Source organism: Electrophorus electricus, chromosome 16, assembly GCF_041902795.1.
Source record: "Electrophorus electricus isolate QZ-2024a chromosome 16, ASM4190279v1, whole genome shotgun sequence".
Lineage (NCBI taxonomy): Eukaryota > Metazoa > Chordata > Actinopteri > Gymnotiformes > Gymnotidae > Electrophorus > Electrophorus electricus.
Window position 1 is genome coordinate 12,943,770 of NC_137512.1, and position 15,487 is coordinate 12,959,256.

General features: G+C 39.2%; 1 long non-coding RNA gene across 7 annotated transcripts; it reads left to right on the forward strand.

Moving 5' to 3' along the window:
* The first annotated feature begins 72 nt into the window (after positions 1–72).
* Positions 73–14,343, forward strand: LOC113589388 (uncharacterized). Of its 7 annotated transcripts, XR_014117546.1 has the most exons (7): positions 433–557; positions 2,837–2,953; positions 4,040–4,095; positions 4,234–4,393; positions 4,880–4,984; positions 13,890–13,936; positions 14,179–14,343. It is a non-coding gene; the product is annotated as an uncharacterized LOC113589388 (long non-coding RNA). The 7 variants fall into 7 exon arrangements; XR_014117547.1 differs by lacking the exons at positions 13,890–13,936; positions 14,179–14,343 and adding an exon at positions 6,772–8,531 and having other exon boundaries at positions 73–557; positions 4,880–4,988; XR_014117548.1 differs by lacking the exon at positions 13,890–13,936 and having other exon boundaries at positions 74–557.
* Positions 14,344–15,487: the final 1,144 nt, after the last annotated feature.

Genomic DNA, 15,487 nt, shown 5'->3' on the forward strand with positions numbered 1-15,487 from the left:
TCGAAGAGTAGACCGGTTTTGAAGACGTTGCTTACTGTGCGACGCACGAGTCAAACCCATGCAGATATTGACATGTCCCACGCGCAGTACCTCGCCCGTCAAAAACTTACTTCATCAGTCGTCCTTTTTCTGTTCATTTCCAGGTAATGCCTGTTTATCAGACCGAATGTGCCGTTTATATACATACTCCCGGAGCATTATCAAATTGGATATTCAAATGCAAGCCACGCCTGGCTGGCATCCCTTCTTTACGCACATAATTTTGCTCACCGAAGAAAAAAAAATGTTTTACTCCAACTTTCGTCACCGATGGAGCCGCTGCTTTCGTGTGGGCTGCTTCCCTAATTCATTACCAATTAGTCCGGGTTTAAGAAATGTGTAAATTGTTTCGAAGCGCTCAAGCGTAACTGTCTCGGGCTGAGGTGACTAACTCTCTGACAAAGCCCTAAAAGCGAATGCAGATCACCATCGCTATATGATCAGCGTCCGCCAACTACCTACATAGTTATGAAAATGACCGCGTCAAAATATCTTACTATATTTACCATCTAAAAAAGGTAAGTTATTCCCAAAAACGTTATCTCAACATCCGTTCTACATTACCAAGCCAATGCGGCAGTGTTTCTTTTCGTCTGCCAGGTCTTTAGCTAGCGTAAAGGGAGGCAGCTGGCTCTGTGGACCAGTGTAAATTTATCAAGAAACATTTAGTCTTATAGCGGAACCCTCAGTGCAGAGTGTTCCAAGTCATTGGAGAAGCTGGGTTTGAAGTTCTATTGAAAGCATTTCTCCACCTCCTCGTTGGAAGCAGGTGCTTGCTCGTCTTCTCTAGTTGTGGCATATCTTTAAAGCAGATGCTATATACTGTACGCCTAAAAGAAGCTGACGAAGGAAATAATAATAATATTGATGACGTATATTACTAAAGTCGAGGAATCTTGGATGACAGGGCAGACAGAATTTCATAAAATGTGAAACAAGAATAATTACCTTACCACTAACATACTCTATTCTCTGCGCTATATACAGAGGATTTTGTTTGTTTGTTTTTTGCGGCAAGTCCATTGTTACAGTAAAGTAATTTATTTTTCCAAAATATTTATTCAGAATTTATCATGTTTCTGAGTATCTTTATTATAGGAAATACTGCAGCTTTGAAGGGAAATACCATCTATCTCATTTGTGCCCTCTAGAATGCACAGAAAACCAGAAGGAACAAAAGTAGTATTTGGAATTTATAGTATTTATTATTTAATCTATATTTTATGCATCATGTTCAACAGGCAGTGACTTGTACAAGAAGCAAGCTGTTGTAGAGGATCATGAGTTTTTACATGTCTCTGTAATAGCCTATGAACAAAGTCAAAGGCAGATCTAATTAGCCATCAGCTACAGAAACACTCCAGTGTCAGTCTGGGGAGTCCAAAATATTCAGGAAATATTCAGGAAGGTGCTTCAAAAGTTACAGGTGTTAGTTTGTCTTTTCAGTGTCTGGATAACTTTTCAGGCTGGCACAAAGAACAACACGTACACAAGATGGATCCATGTTGTATCATTAGCCCAATAGTGTCTTGGGAAATAAGATTGCCCTGAAGTGAGTACCATGGTTCAAGCTTTGTAACACACCTGGCTTGGGTCCATTTTCCTAGCAACACATACTGTTGGGCTAATGATAAAACCTGGATTCATAGTATGTTCTTAACTATGTTAGGATAACCTAGCAATGTTAACTTGCACCTCAAATTCTATTAGCAAATTTAATTTCCAAATATATTTTCACCAAAATCACCAAAATGATTTTTGTAACTAGAACATGTTTGGGCTCTTTAACTTCTTGTGTATAATTTATCCACGATGAAGTAAAGTTCCTGCGTGAATCCTAGTGAAATGATCTTGATTAAGTCAAGTTCTTTGTTGCTTGTACAGTGGCTGCAATTACTCGAGTGATCAGATGAAAATGACAAACACAATCACCTCTCCCAAAGTGGAAAGCACATTGCATTTCAGGCCATACAGTTGGCCGAATATCAAGGTTAATGTAGCTGTAATAGCGGATGCTCTTTACCCTATAGGAACATTTTCCAAATGGTGCTTGCTGATTCACACATTCAGTATGTGTGGGAGAAATGTGGAATTCTCCCTAGTGCAGTGCAGTGCCAGTGCAGTTGTAAAGTTGCATATCAAGACAACCATTTAGCTCTTGTCCTCAACAGCATGTCAAGGGCCTATCCCATACATCTCCACAGAGAGAAAACAACAGTTCATCAGTCCAAAGAGACGAGGAGAGTGGAGGAGTGGCTCCATGGTTTGAGAGCTGCACTTTCATGTATTTCACTGTCCCTGTAATTCACTGAAATCAGGAATTGCGTGAAGACATCCACACCCAACACTCTTGGCACCAGCTCTACCATGCAGTCATTTTAGATTAGAAGATTTTTTCCTTAATACATCTGTACATCTGTTGCTGGTCAGTTACATTTTATAGTTGAAATAGTGGTGGGCTGACAAATAAAATATCCAGAGTAGAAATTTCTCAAGGGTAAAAGAGAATAGGTTACAGCCTTTGAAGATCAGAGTCTATGTCCTTAGCAAGAGTGCCACAGTGTCATTACCTGTCTGACGTCTACAGGGAGGGTGGTAAGAGATGCCACATTTTGGGCCCCTCGCAAAGACGACTTAGGACTAACCATAGTGTGTTCGACAGCAGCTCGACCCCCTCTCGTGCGAATGATATCATCTGTTCTTATTTTACCTTTGTATCAGCCTGCGCCCGGAAAAACGATCTGCCTTGTGGAGTTATTTGCAGAGCTGGATTCTGTGTTATTTTATTCCGTTGCAGAGACATAACATCGCGGGTCTCCCCTTTCACGCAGGTGGTCCTCCTGCCTCAGTCAAGGCCGGGGGGTACGCGCGCCCCCGGCTGAGTGAAGACACGGACAGATGCATGCGAATTTAGGTAATGGTGTAGCATTTCAAGAGCCCACTTGGCTTAGCTGTCCTGCATAAAAGCCGTTGTTAATTAATTAGCTTTCTTTGCCTTAAGCTCTTAACGAACACAGTGACCCAACTAACAAAGAGCCACCAGTTCATGAAGAATGCTGTGTAAAACCAACATTTGTTATACAAATTAGTTTCATATGTGCTCTCTCTATACTGAAATAAAATAGATTGTGTCAGGCAACCCCTAAAGTTATACCCCAGCAACATAACAGCTGTTTTTTTTTTGTTTGTTTGTTTTTTTGCTGCAGCTTACTTGAATGTTTCGTATGCATTTTTTTAACCACTTGAGTTTGGTTTGAAAGTTATTTTTACTACACTTAATATGTGATTTTCTTCATTTCCTGCGGTCTGAAACAAATATAGGGGAATATTGAGCCAGGAATCTAAATTATACATATGAACTGTCATGTTTTTGATTGGCAGGGTTGCATGCAACCATTCTGCAATGAGCAAGTTAGCCTCACCAATCATTTAGCAGAAAGTAAATAAAAAAGTATAAAGCCCAGTTAGTTCTGTGTGCATTTTAATGCTATCTGTGCTTGCCTCATTTAATAATCATGGAGCAGACTGTTTTTTTCATAAAGTGTAGATTCTTACTGGTTTGCAAACACATCATATCACAGAATTCTTAATGTATATGGCAAAACAGATAAATAATAACTGAGAGAGTAACTGGGGCAAGCTGCTGATACATGTCATCGTGCCGCTCCAAACCATACACTGGGCTGTGTAAAGAAGTGTCTTTGCGTGATCATGAGAAAATGACTCCATCCGAACAAGAGTGTTATTCTTTCTTCAACACAGACCAGGAATCTAGTCTCAAACAGATGTTAGAAGGCCTTTGTAGAGCCCCTGGCTCTGGGCCAGCCTCTACCTATCTTCACAACTATTTACATGGCGTTCCAGCTGGTCCCCCCCCCGCCCCAATCTCATAGTTTCTTTGTCTCTCTCTTTCTGTCTCTCTCAATCTCTTTCTCTCTCTCCCTCTCTCTGTCCATTTCTCCTCCTCCTCCTCCTCCTTCCTTCCCTGCTGCTCCTCCAGTCATTCAGGTTGCTGGTTGTCCCTGATTGCAGACCTGCAGCCGTCACTTGCTTTGAGTAAGTGTGCTCCTAATGACTATTGCATGATGGACATCCATATAAAGAAAGATTGCAATTTCACTTTGATTCAGTTAAGAAAGAGGACATGTTGCAGACACAGGAAATATTTTACCTTCTTTTTTTTTTTCTTCACAGACATCTGGCATAATGACCAGTTTCTGCAATCGCATAGGACTGAAGTTGTCAACATTCCTGTCTGTAAACCATAATTTATAATGATCATATGGTATAAACATTCCTGAGGATATTGCTTCTGAGAATATGAATATAGTATACATTATGTATACTAATGTATGTACGTTAGTTTTTATATTTGTGTTCGTTATGTTGGAGCAATGTCTTGGCTTTTATAGATCTATAGCTAACTGAACAGAATTGTATATTTTGTTAAATCCAGTTTATACAGTGGCGGTGATTATATATGATATTACATATGTCTACTTACTAATTAATACTAGTTAATAGATTGATGGATTTAAATTAATTTGAATTGGCTGTAGTGCTTTATGACAGTATTATGCATTTGCTTATCATTTACTGCTAGCGTATCCTAACATAAATCAAGGCACATTCAACATCTGCATCTGCATACCGCTGATTTTCTGACCACTAGAGGGCGCTGAGCAGCTCTCTTGTTTTAAACAAATAAATCAAAGCTCACAGGTTGCCCCAAAAACATGAACTGTCAGAATATAACAAATAGGAATCCATTAGTTAATTATGGTGAAAAGTTCAGACGAGGCTGATGTAAGTAATCTTTTCACATTGCCGTTATATTTAGGCATTCTGCAGGACCACAGAGTCAACTCTGGACTGCTACCACTATCTCCGGCTGGTTCACAGCCCCCCGCCCTCTGCTTGGATTACTTTTCTCTCAGCATCTTTAGTAAGTAAGTTAGTTAGTTAGTTACTTTATTGTCATGTGTTTCTGACACAGGTGCCTAGAAACAATGAAAAGCTTATTCACATGCATCACATATACTGTACATTGCGGTGGGCAGTGGTAGCTCAGTGGACGGTTGCTGGTTCAAGCCCCACCACTGCCACTGTTGGGCCCCTGGATAAAAGCATCAGCTAAATGCAGCCAATGTAAATGCATTGCAGCTGAACACGTATATAAAATATCAATCCCTAATAAAAGATAATTCAATACAGTGTAAAAAAAAATGTAACCAAAATACATTTTAAAACCAATCCTCCTGAATCCTCTTTCACTTCAAGAACTAACTAAGGCTCTCCTCTTTTGGACTGCTGACATAAACAACAGCTTCACCCAGGGGCTGACTCGTTATCTGATGTCAGTCAGGGCTCCCTCCTAAGTTATTGACCTGATCTTTAGTGGGCACAGACTAATAATCAGGGTTGACGTTTATTTAGCAAATATGAAAAGATTTGCTTAATTGCTGCTCGGCTTGCCTCAAAGGTGGTGGCGACATGTTTGTATATGATCATCAAACCTGCTGGGTAGAACCTCATAGTTTCCATTTTACAGATTTTTTTTTTTTTTTTTACAGGTTTATACAGATTTATTAACATCCAAAATGTGTACACTTCCCCCTTACTTCATTAGAAACATTTCTTAATATAAATGCTCTGTGAGGGTACAGGTGGAGACCAGAGCCCCCCTGTTGCATTTCAGAAATTGTGTTACCCGTTCTCCTGCTCTCTAACATTGGTCAGGTTCTGACCACAGGGTGCACTGTTGCCCGGAGTTTTCTGAGGGCTCATCCAGTCTCAGCCATGCAGTGACCTTACCACAGGCAAAAATTCTATTTCAGCACTACTGTGTTTGGGGCACTACGGTGGCTGGTGCACTACTGTGTCTGGTGCACTACTGTGTCTGGTGCAGCACCCTCTACCAAGTCACTGCCATGTTAGTGTGACTACAGTGTTGAGAATGGTCCACTACCCAAATAATATCAGTAGTTGCCCTGTGGTCAGAAGTGGGCAATTGATGAACAGGATGAACAGGAGTGAATACCAACAGAATTGTTCATACATAAAATGCACATATATGATAAGTGCACATAAGAAAGTTGCTTTTTACTGTAGGTGCAAGTATTTCTAATGAAGTGGGCAGAATGTGTGTTCAGCCATGATGTGTAGGTTCTTTTAGGCACCTTTGCAAATGACTGGTTGATTGTTCCTTCACAATAAAATCCACCAAGAGGAGTGTGGTGGTCTGAAGGTAGCAATAGCACTAGGTCATCAGTCCCTGTATGGGCCTTTAGAGCTTCATTCTATAAGACTGGACAAACTGCTCGAATTTGCAATAAAGCAAGCCTTCAGACTCTCTTTCCAATGATGCCTCGACAGATTTACATTTAAACATTATTGTTCACCATTATTTCATAAGTTGACCCCATATTTGGGATTGGTAAACAATTATATGAAAGATTTGTCTGGTGTTATAAGAAAAGTACAGTAATAATCTTAGTTATTGAAACACTTAAACACTTATCATCAGAAAGAACATAGTTCATTCAAAAGGAAAAAAAGTGGATTGAATCTGTACTGTAAAGTATTATGTAATGCTTTAGGAGGTGTTAATAACAATCTTAAGGCTTATGTCTTCAGTTCAAGTCTTTCCTCATGTCACATTTTTACAAATTGGGAGCTCTGGAGGAGAAGTGTTGACACATTGCAAATGTTTTTTACGATTACCCTCAACAGCCTGTCAAGATCTGGTCTGCTTAAGTGCGGCTCCTTTTTACTAAAGTTGCAAACACAAGTGACAAATGTCCTGTGATCCATTGGCGCGTAAAGGAAAAAAAGACAACAAAAAGCATCGAGGTGCACATGTTGTTCTGCACAGTGAAAGTACCACTGAACAGACACAAGATGAGAAAGGTACACTTACACCTCTAGTTATACCTTATTTATACCTTTGCAACCTGTTCTTAAGAACTGTTGGTAAGATTTTGAAATGTAATTCAACCTTTGATGATAAGATACTGGGATTTCTCTGGACATTTGATTGATCTATGAGTCCTTGGTGTTCTTATGAGTCATCTACTGTAGGCTATGTAAAACCCTGAAAAGAGAATAATCTGCAAAATATGTTTTACAATGACATAAAATTGTATTAAACCATTTTTAGAATACTAGCTATAAAAAAACCCTCAAACAACTAAACAACAAACACAAACTACAGACATTTGCAGATGGGATCAATTTTTATCATATCTATGCAGCACTGTAAATCCCATTTTCGTATGATATGGCTCTTGTAAGACCATATACCTCCAGTTTGATAATATAGCTATATTTCTCACAAAAGGCATTAATTAATAAGGAGAAGCAATAAGCAATTTAAAAGACAGTAAAGGATTGTTTTCAGACAATTACATTCTTCATAAAGAGAGTCATTGTCTACCAGTGCCAGATTAGTATGCATAGAAACCATTCTTGTTCTCCTGACCCTTAGTGTAACTAGGGTTCTTAGGTCATAATGTAATTGGAGATCACATTCTGTTCTCTGTTTTGGCAAATCCAGTACATTCTCTCCCTGTTGAGAGGAATGAAACTACTCTACTTTTTTTAAAGACAGAGAAACCTGTCAGCCAGATGTTTTTTTTTTTTTTTTCTGTAATGAACAAAGTGTATGGTGAAGTAAGCATTTTGACACAACAACAACAACAAAAAATCTCAGAGCAAAATTAATGGTGGACATAATTTTCCATGACCAAGTTATTGTTTTATATGGTAGATGATTTATGTCTTGCTTGGTTTACATGCCATCTATTCTATACAGTTGTGATGGTATTAAAGACATTCTTTAATGTCTGTTTTTTGTCTAATTTGTGATTTCAATTAAGCACCTAATTATTCAAAGACACTTCATGTCATGTCTAGTTTATAAACCAGCAGAGAATATATATTCAGCAGTGTTAATAAAATGTACCTACTCACAGATTGAGGGGAATTTACTTGTTAAATGCAACCGTATCACCTGATCACAGGATGGAGAACCTTCTAACATTATTACTTGTCCAGATTAGCCACATAATCATGTGCCATAGTTCCAAAAAGGATTCTCACTTTAAATTAGCCTGAGAACCTATGAATGCATTTAGCAGTATTTTTGATCTCATAGGGCATGGAACATGTGGTTAGCATTTTGGAATCGTGCTCGTTTTCCCAGTCAAAGCAGACTGTGTTGTGTTACAAGTTCCCTAACAGTATGAGATCTTTAAGCCTGATAAACACAGGTTTCCACATCCAAACCTAAGAGCCGTGCCAAGATACAAAGTAAGCAGGTCCTTCTGGTAAAGAAAGGGTCTCCTTGCTGGCACCAATTTGGCTTGCAGACTCGTGTCCAGGGTTTTGGTACTAATATGTCACATGAGAATTTCCCATAGTCATTCTCCAAATGAATGAACTTGATCACAGTGTGCAACTATATGCTGGCTGCATTTCTTGAAGTGTTTAGAAAAAATCATCATCCATCATGAGTGCCATGAGTGCTGTACAACACAGTTGGATGTAAAAAGTCATGCATATTTAATAAATTACAGTTACATAATCTGTAAATATTAACATTGAAAAAGGCTTATTCTTTGTGTTTATAAGATTAGTATCTTTTACCATTTATCTTTTAAGTGTCTGATGAGCCTTTGGACTACTTGATAGAATGTTTGGTTACAAATGCACATATAATATACCATGTACAATACATTGACCATTTATATTTTAGTCTATTATATATTACATATACACATCTTATTCAGTTATCATAATGAACATTGCCTCCTCTGTTAAAATATGGTATACAATACCAACACAAAGTGAGTATATGTTCTTGTATGGGATTTTTATTAGTGCTGTATAGCAACCTGTTTGGAAGTGGAAAAAATGGGATATAAATGAGAGCTTTTGCCTTGCTGTGTCTTTGGTGGAACTTTAGAATAGCTTTCTGCCCACTGCATGGTTCACCGTTAGTACTGTTAAGGTTCCCTTAGGAGCTTCCATTGCCAGATTTGAAAATGCCATAGCTATTTGTCAGAGACGATGGTTCACTTTCCAGACCAGTCAACTGAGAGCATCTTGGCCAGCTGCATCCTCTGGCAGAGACAATAGACAAAACGCCCTTTAGCTCCACCCAAGCCCTTCCTGTTCATGCTAGATCCTCTCTCCTTTGAGTTAAGTCAATTCTGTGAACAGTCATCTGCTTCATATTCTTGAGGGTAATTGGGTAGCTCCAAACATCACATGAGTTACTGTATATATAATATAGGTTCCCTTTTTTGGTTAAAAAAACTCTCCTATGTTATCAGTTGTATTTTTGTATGTCTCCATGTATATTTTGATTTTCTTCCCTGGTTCAAAAGGGAAGCACAATGCTTAAATGAATGACTTCCTCTAAGAAGAGGGATTGTGGCAGTGGGGAAGACTGTTCCCTCAAAGTGCTGAGAGTTGGGTGGTCTATCCTTCAGCACCAGATTTGGAGGGCTGGGGGAGTAGATGGCTTGGGAAATGCAGCCCACCCTATATCAATTTCAAAGAGTGAAACCCAACCCCCTTCCCCCTTCCCCCAGCCCTCTCTCGTCCCTCAAGTTTGACAAAGACACCTGTTGTTTGAATTTGGAGGAGCAGTGAATTGACTGGCCTGTTCAAGGGAAAACATTGTTTAATTGTAAATATAATAGAAACAGATCTCTGTGATTAAATGTCATTCAGTTTAACCAAAGGAGCACTGGACTTTGAGGAGTAGAAAAAGGCTTTGAAATAAGATGCATTTCCTCCATTTGCTTTTGATGGTAGTGCAGTGGAAAACTGTAAAGTGTATGCATGTGTGTGTTTTTGTATGTGCGTTGGTTATGTTTTGAGCTGAGCAAATTTTTGAATTCATTTTACATTTCAACAACCTTATGATATGTCAGCCATGTGGCACGAAGTCCTCAAGCTTTCACATGCCAATGGTAACATCCAATTACACTACGAAGTACTCCAGGATGAAGTACTGGAACTGGTTAAGTCTCAGAAGGTAATGTAGATCCAAACAGGTGTCCCTTGTCTTGTTGTGGTGTTCTATATATGGTGAAATCAGGTAAAACCAGGACACTCTGGAAACTCTTCTTCTACTATCATGTGTGTTAATTTACCTTTACCTTTACGGCTGTGCTGTTTTCATAAAGTGCAGCAGTATTGGTTGGCCCAGTCCAAATGTATATTCTATTTTCTTAAAGGAGTACTTCACTGAAAGAAAAATAAATGATGTCCACAGTGAATTAAACCTAGTTGTGGTAAGTGAGATCACGATAACTGTTGCCCACCAACTTTTATCCACTCTTAACTATAGTAGCAGTTTTGGGAGATGTATGGCTTTAACAGACCCAAACTGATGCTTCCCTGGTGTCATGGAGAAGACATCTGTTGCTGTATGCTTCCACAGCAGTGGAATACTGGAGTCTGCATTTCCAGGATAGCACTACTGAGAAATTTCAGTGGGATGACACCAACACCCATGGGGTTCTGCAGGCAGAGTAAATGAGACAAAGAGTGTCCTGACAAGAAGGGCCATTGACGTCCTTTAAAGAACCCTTAAATCTAAACCGTAAGAAGTGACTTTTATAAAGTTAGTTTAGCTAATGGATGCACAGGCTATATCTCAATACTGTAAATAAGGTAGACTGTGCCAGATTGTAAAATGGAAGGATTATATTTAAACAGTACATTCTCAACATTGCACTTTTGCTAATAATATTGTCACGGAACTGATGATTGACAATGTAATCCTGATGTCCCCAATGAGTGCTAGCAATTAACTGGAAATTGGTTTTCAAAAGGAACAGAAACTCTGCTCATATGGTTGAGCAAACAGTGAAACTGTGACTTCAGCGACCCACATGAATGTAGGCGTATGATCTGCACTTCCATTCAGTAACCAACTGTTAAGTCCCAGCAACCCTGATGTATTTTCCACTCTCCGTGGACATGAGCAGCACAAGCCAATGGAAAAAAAGATCGGAGCAGACAGACACAAGAGAAATATCCATTGTGATGGAAATGAGATAGAGAAGCAGGTAGAGTGAAGGCTGCCTTAGGGGGTAGTGGTCAAAAATAATGATGGAGCCAAACACTTTTGTACATGGTCACCTTAGCTTCTGGATGATCACTTCTGGAAGCACTTAGAGGGCTAAAGTGTGTTGAAATTGAGGTCAGAATGTGGGATGTAATATGTAGTGCCTCTGTGCACATGGTCTTTGTTTTCTTATTCTTTCCATAGACATTTCCTTCAAATTCAGTGTTAATGAATTGGCATCTAGCTATCATGAGATCATGAGATGTACCATTAATATCTCATAATCCACTGTTTGCAATCAAACATCCCCAGAGTGACTGATAACACAGAGAACTTTGGTGTCAAATACTCTGGCCAGCACTTTATTCATCAGAAAGCAACTTACCTCGTCACTTCAAGTCTGTCTACTATTAGGGAACAGGCTGGGGCTATATAATACCTAAGGATTGCATAATTTAGAGTGCCCAAAGCCAGCTGGGGAAAGATGGGAGTGATTCTTGGTTAAGACTTTCCAGTAGAACAGGGATAGATATGAATAGCTATGGTAACACGATAAGCAGTTGCCTCCCCTCATGATGGACAGTTTAGAAACAACAACTGTGTTAAACTGATAAATGGATTTATAGAAACCAAGAAACATTTTCATTGTCTTGTTTTAGCTGATGCATGAAAGATTTAGATGTGAAATGTGGGCAAAGATAAGATCTGTTCCCCAGTTTTCACTGCTAAACAATGGGTGCTCCATAGGACTGTGGAATGTTGATTCAGCTCTTTATGGGTGGACAGATATGATACCTTTTTTTCTCAAAAGTTGAAAAATGAGTGGTTTACCTCATTTTGGACATGTTCCTATACAAGAGTTACTTTTTCATTGAACTACCTCGATTCTTTTCTCATGGTACAATCTAAGCTTTGACTTTTTAAGTTCATTAGTCATTACCACATATATTTGTCTTACTTATTTGCTTTATTGCCAGTGCAGCATGGTGTGAGGTATCCATACACCTTCCATGCTGCACTCAAGTTCCTTTTGTTTTGTACCATAATAGTAATGAGGTCTCAAACCATTACTGCACACCTTATGGATTCAAGAATCAAATGACATGCAAAAAGGCAATACTTTTTCCGAGGTTTGGATACCTACTGGCCATGCATTATAATGAGGGAACCCTACAATAATACAATTAATGTTTCGTGTGTCCTTGGTATGTGAAAGACAAAATATTCTAGTCTGCTGTCTGTTAATGCCATTTGCTATGTGTGAGTGGAGGAATATGCATCAGTGTTTGTGCTGTAGTTTGCCATCAGCCTTTCATGTGGTCCTGCCCAACATCTTTAGATGGTGTATGATGTTTAAATTAGTCAAGGTTTTGATTTTTTAAAAATCTCCCTGTTCATGGTTTTCAGAATTTTCCACCTGTTACCAGTAATCTGGACAAAGGTTACTGGAAGTTCCACAGTATTGGGCAGTTAGGATAGTTGTTCATGGTTGACTCTCACATTCTAGAAATGGCATTCTGAAGAAGTGTGAGGCAGGGAAAGGAATAGTCAAGCATATTCAATATTTTAATCTCTCTCAGTGGGTCACTGACTTATGTAGGTGGTTAATGAGATGGAGCTTTCAGTTCACCTATATATTCCATTTCCATTTGCTCAAAAAGGACTGATGTTCTCAAAAGCTGCATGAACGGATGCATTCTATGTTAATATATGTAATCATCTCCAGGTTCACTGCATAATTCCTGTGTCATTGAAAGTGCAGCAAAGATGATGAGCCTCACACACTTTCCCTTATGAGAGGTCTTGTGCTGGCATGCATGGGCCAGTCTATGATGCCACGGGGAGCAGCAGAGTGAAGCTCCAAGTCCTCTCTTCTCTTTTACAGTTCTCCAGCTCTGTCAATGGCTCGCTAAATCACTCGATCGCGTTGCTCATAGCTGCGGCTTCACAGCTGTTTCAGGACGGCGTGGTAAATTCATCGTCCCACGTAGCAAAGTACACAGCTGACGTTGCCAACTGGCCCTGAGAGGGGCGTCAACTGTCGGCTCTCTCTTTTGTGCGCTGTACACTGTTGACCCGATGGATGAAGAAGAGGAATGTTTACAGTGGCGCCTTGCTTGTTTTGACAAGCAGTGAACTCTCATCAGCTCGTGTGTTTCACGTGAAAGTAAAGATTATTAATGATGCCCTCCAAAAGGTTCTGAATTTGGTGCTGACAGTCAGTCCCTACACAGCTCTGGCCAATGGTGGCAGAAGAAACGGTTACAGCATTACCCAGCTCTAAGTCTTTCCTTCATCACCACTAAAAAACTCTAAAAACTAGCACTGTGCCAGATAGCAGAGCCGCATACAGTACTGCAAGTTATATTGCTCTTCATTCATTTTCTGAAAATACTGCTTCATAGGCTTCATAAAAAAATTAAATGAGGCAAATGTTGTATTTGACCTCGCATAAGCTTTTTAAATCAGCAGCATATTGCTGTCATCCATTGCAGGTCCTCAGGCTTCAAGCTATTGTCAAGCTATGATTAAATAAGGAATGGGACAGTCAATAGATGTTGTGAGGTCACAGAACAAGCCTTGAATTTGACCACACACTACAGACTACCAGAGTAGTCAGAGAGATGCCAGATAGAGAACCAAAAGTTCGAAGTTCATTCGAAGCTTCCTTATATGAAACATGAAAACACTGTAAAAGAAGAATGCAATTAACTTAGCTTTGCTCTCAAGAGGACTGGTAATTTTACTGTGGTCATTTTCATTCCAGTGTGTTCCTGGTCACAGCATAGGTTGAGAGCTGCGGGACTCTGACAGGTATGTTCAGGCTACTGAATCAACATCTGCATAGGTGAGGTTATCCCAAGGTCAGCAGTTACTTTGAAGTGTACACTTAAAATAATCTGGAATACTTCAGCAGCGTGATGTCACTTTCATTAAAACAGCCTGAACAAAAACAACAGTGAGGTTAATGGCCTCATTTTTCCTACCCTCTGCTTTTTCTTGGTTGTTATTTAGCATTTGATTTCAGTTGTTTCTTTACTACCTCTTTTCTCCAGGCTTTCTTTGGGCTGGCGTGTGATGAGGATTTACACAATTCTGACATCAAAGAAAAAACAATTATGAGGAATGCCTGATTTTTCTACCAATTTGTAGAATTTACTTGTGAATGAAATTAACTGATCACTTGATCGAATTAACTGCAGTATGTTTGCAAGTTGTAGTGCAACAAAATAAATAAATAAATAAAAAAGCATCTAACACTTTGTTTTGAATTAATATTAAGTTCTTGTCAGGATGTTCAATCATTGTTCAATCATTGTTAAAACTCCAAAACGTCATAAATGAAGTCTACCCGGTTTCAAACATGATTGTTGTCGGGTTTATTTCAACAGAAAGATACCTGAACATTTCTACAGGACCCATTAAAAAAAGATTTGTAGTCATCAGACCGATCAGATTTCCAGCAGCATGCAGTTTCACTGGAGCTTTTCAAATGAAATGGCCAAATAAAAAAACATGTACGCATTTCCTACTGACATGAGGTCAAAGCTATAAAGTTTCACAAACTTGTGATTCTTCTTGAAGACTCAGACCAACATGTGCTTTGAACATGACCTCCTTTTCCCTTGTGGAAAATGATGCTTCAGATGAAAAGGAATGTGCTTATAAAGAATTGTCAATCTGTGAGGTTCAGATATGAAGTACTGTCTCTTACTGCCTCAGAGGTTATAGTAATGTCTACTGAAAGTGCTCTTTCTCTCTCATGTGGTCTTACAGACCACCTTGGCTGAGAAAACAGATGAACTTGTCAATGAAACAACTATGCCTCTCAGCTTCTACAAAGTGCAATTGAATGGAATTCAATAGTGCATTTTCTATCCTTATGTTACATATTTCCAAATTTCTTCAAACAAATAGTTGTATGGTTGTATCTTAATATATATATATATATATATATATATTCTTAGCATATCTCAACACACCATTCATCTGTCTGAGGCAGAGAGAACTGTTAAATGCAAGGCTATTTGCTACATGTGGTGGAGGCCAATCATATGTTGTCTCAGCACTTCTAGAAGCATCTTGTGATGGCCCATCAGTTCTCCCCACCCGCTGTAGAAGCTCTCATCTTGACAACTCTACATTCAAGTTTCGTCAACTTTTGTGGTTCCTCTCTGCAAAAAATGCAGTGGTCCATAGACAATAGTGTCCAGCTCTGATAGGGGTATACACTTTCATTAAATCAGCTCTATTAGCAAACGGTGTGAATTTAAAGTTTGTCTTTGAGGCCGAGCCTGAATTGAAGGTTATCTATGTCTTGTTAATTAGATCCAGCAGACTGCGAGTCTGTTTCTGCCAGTGATT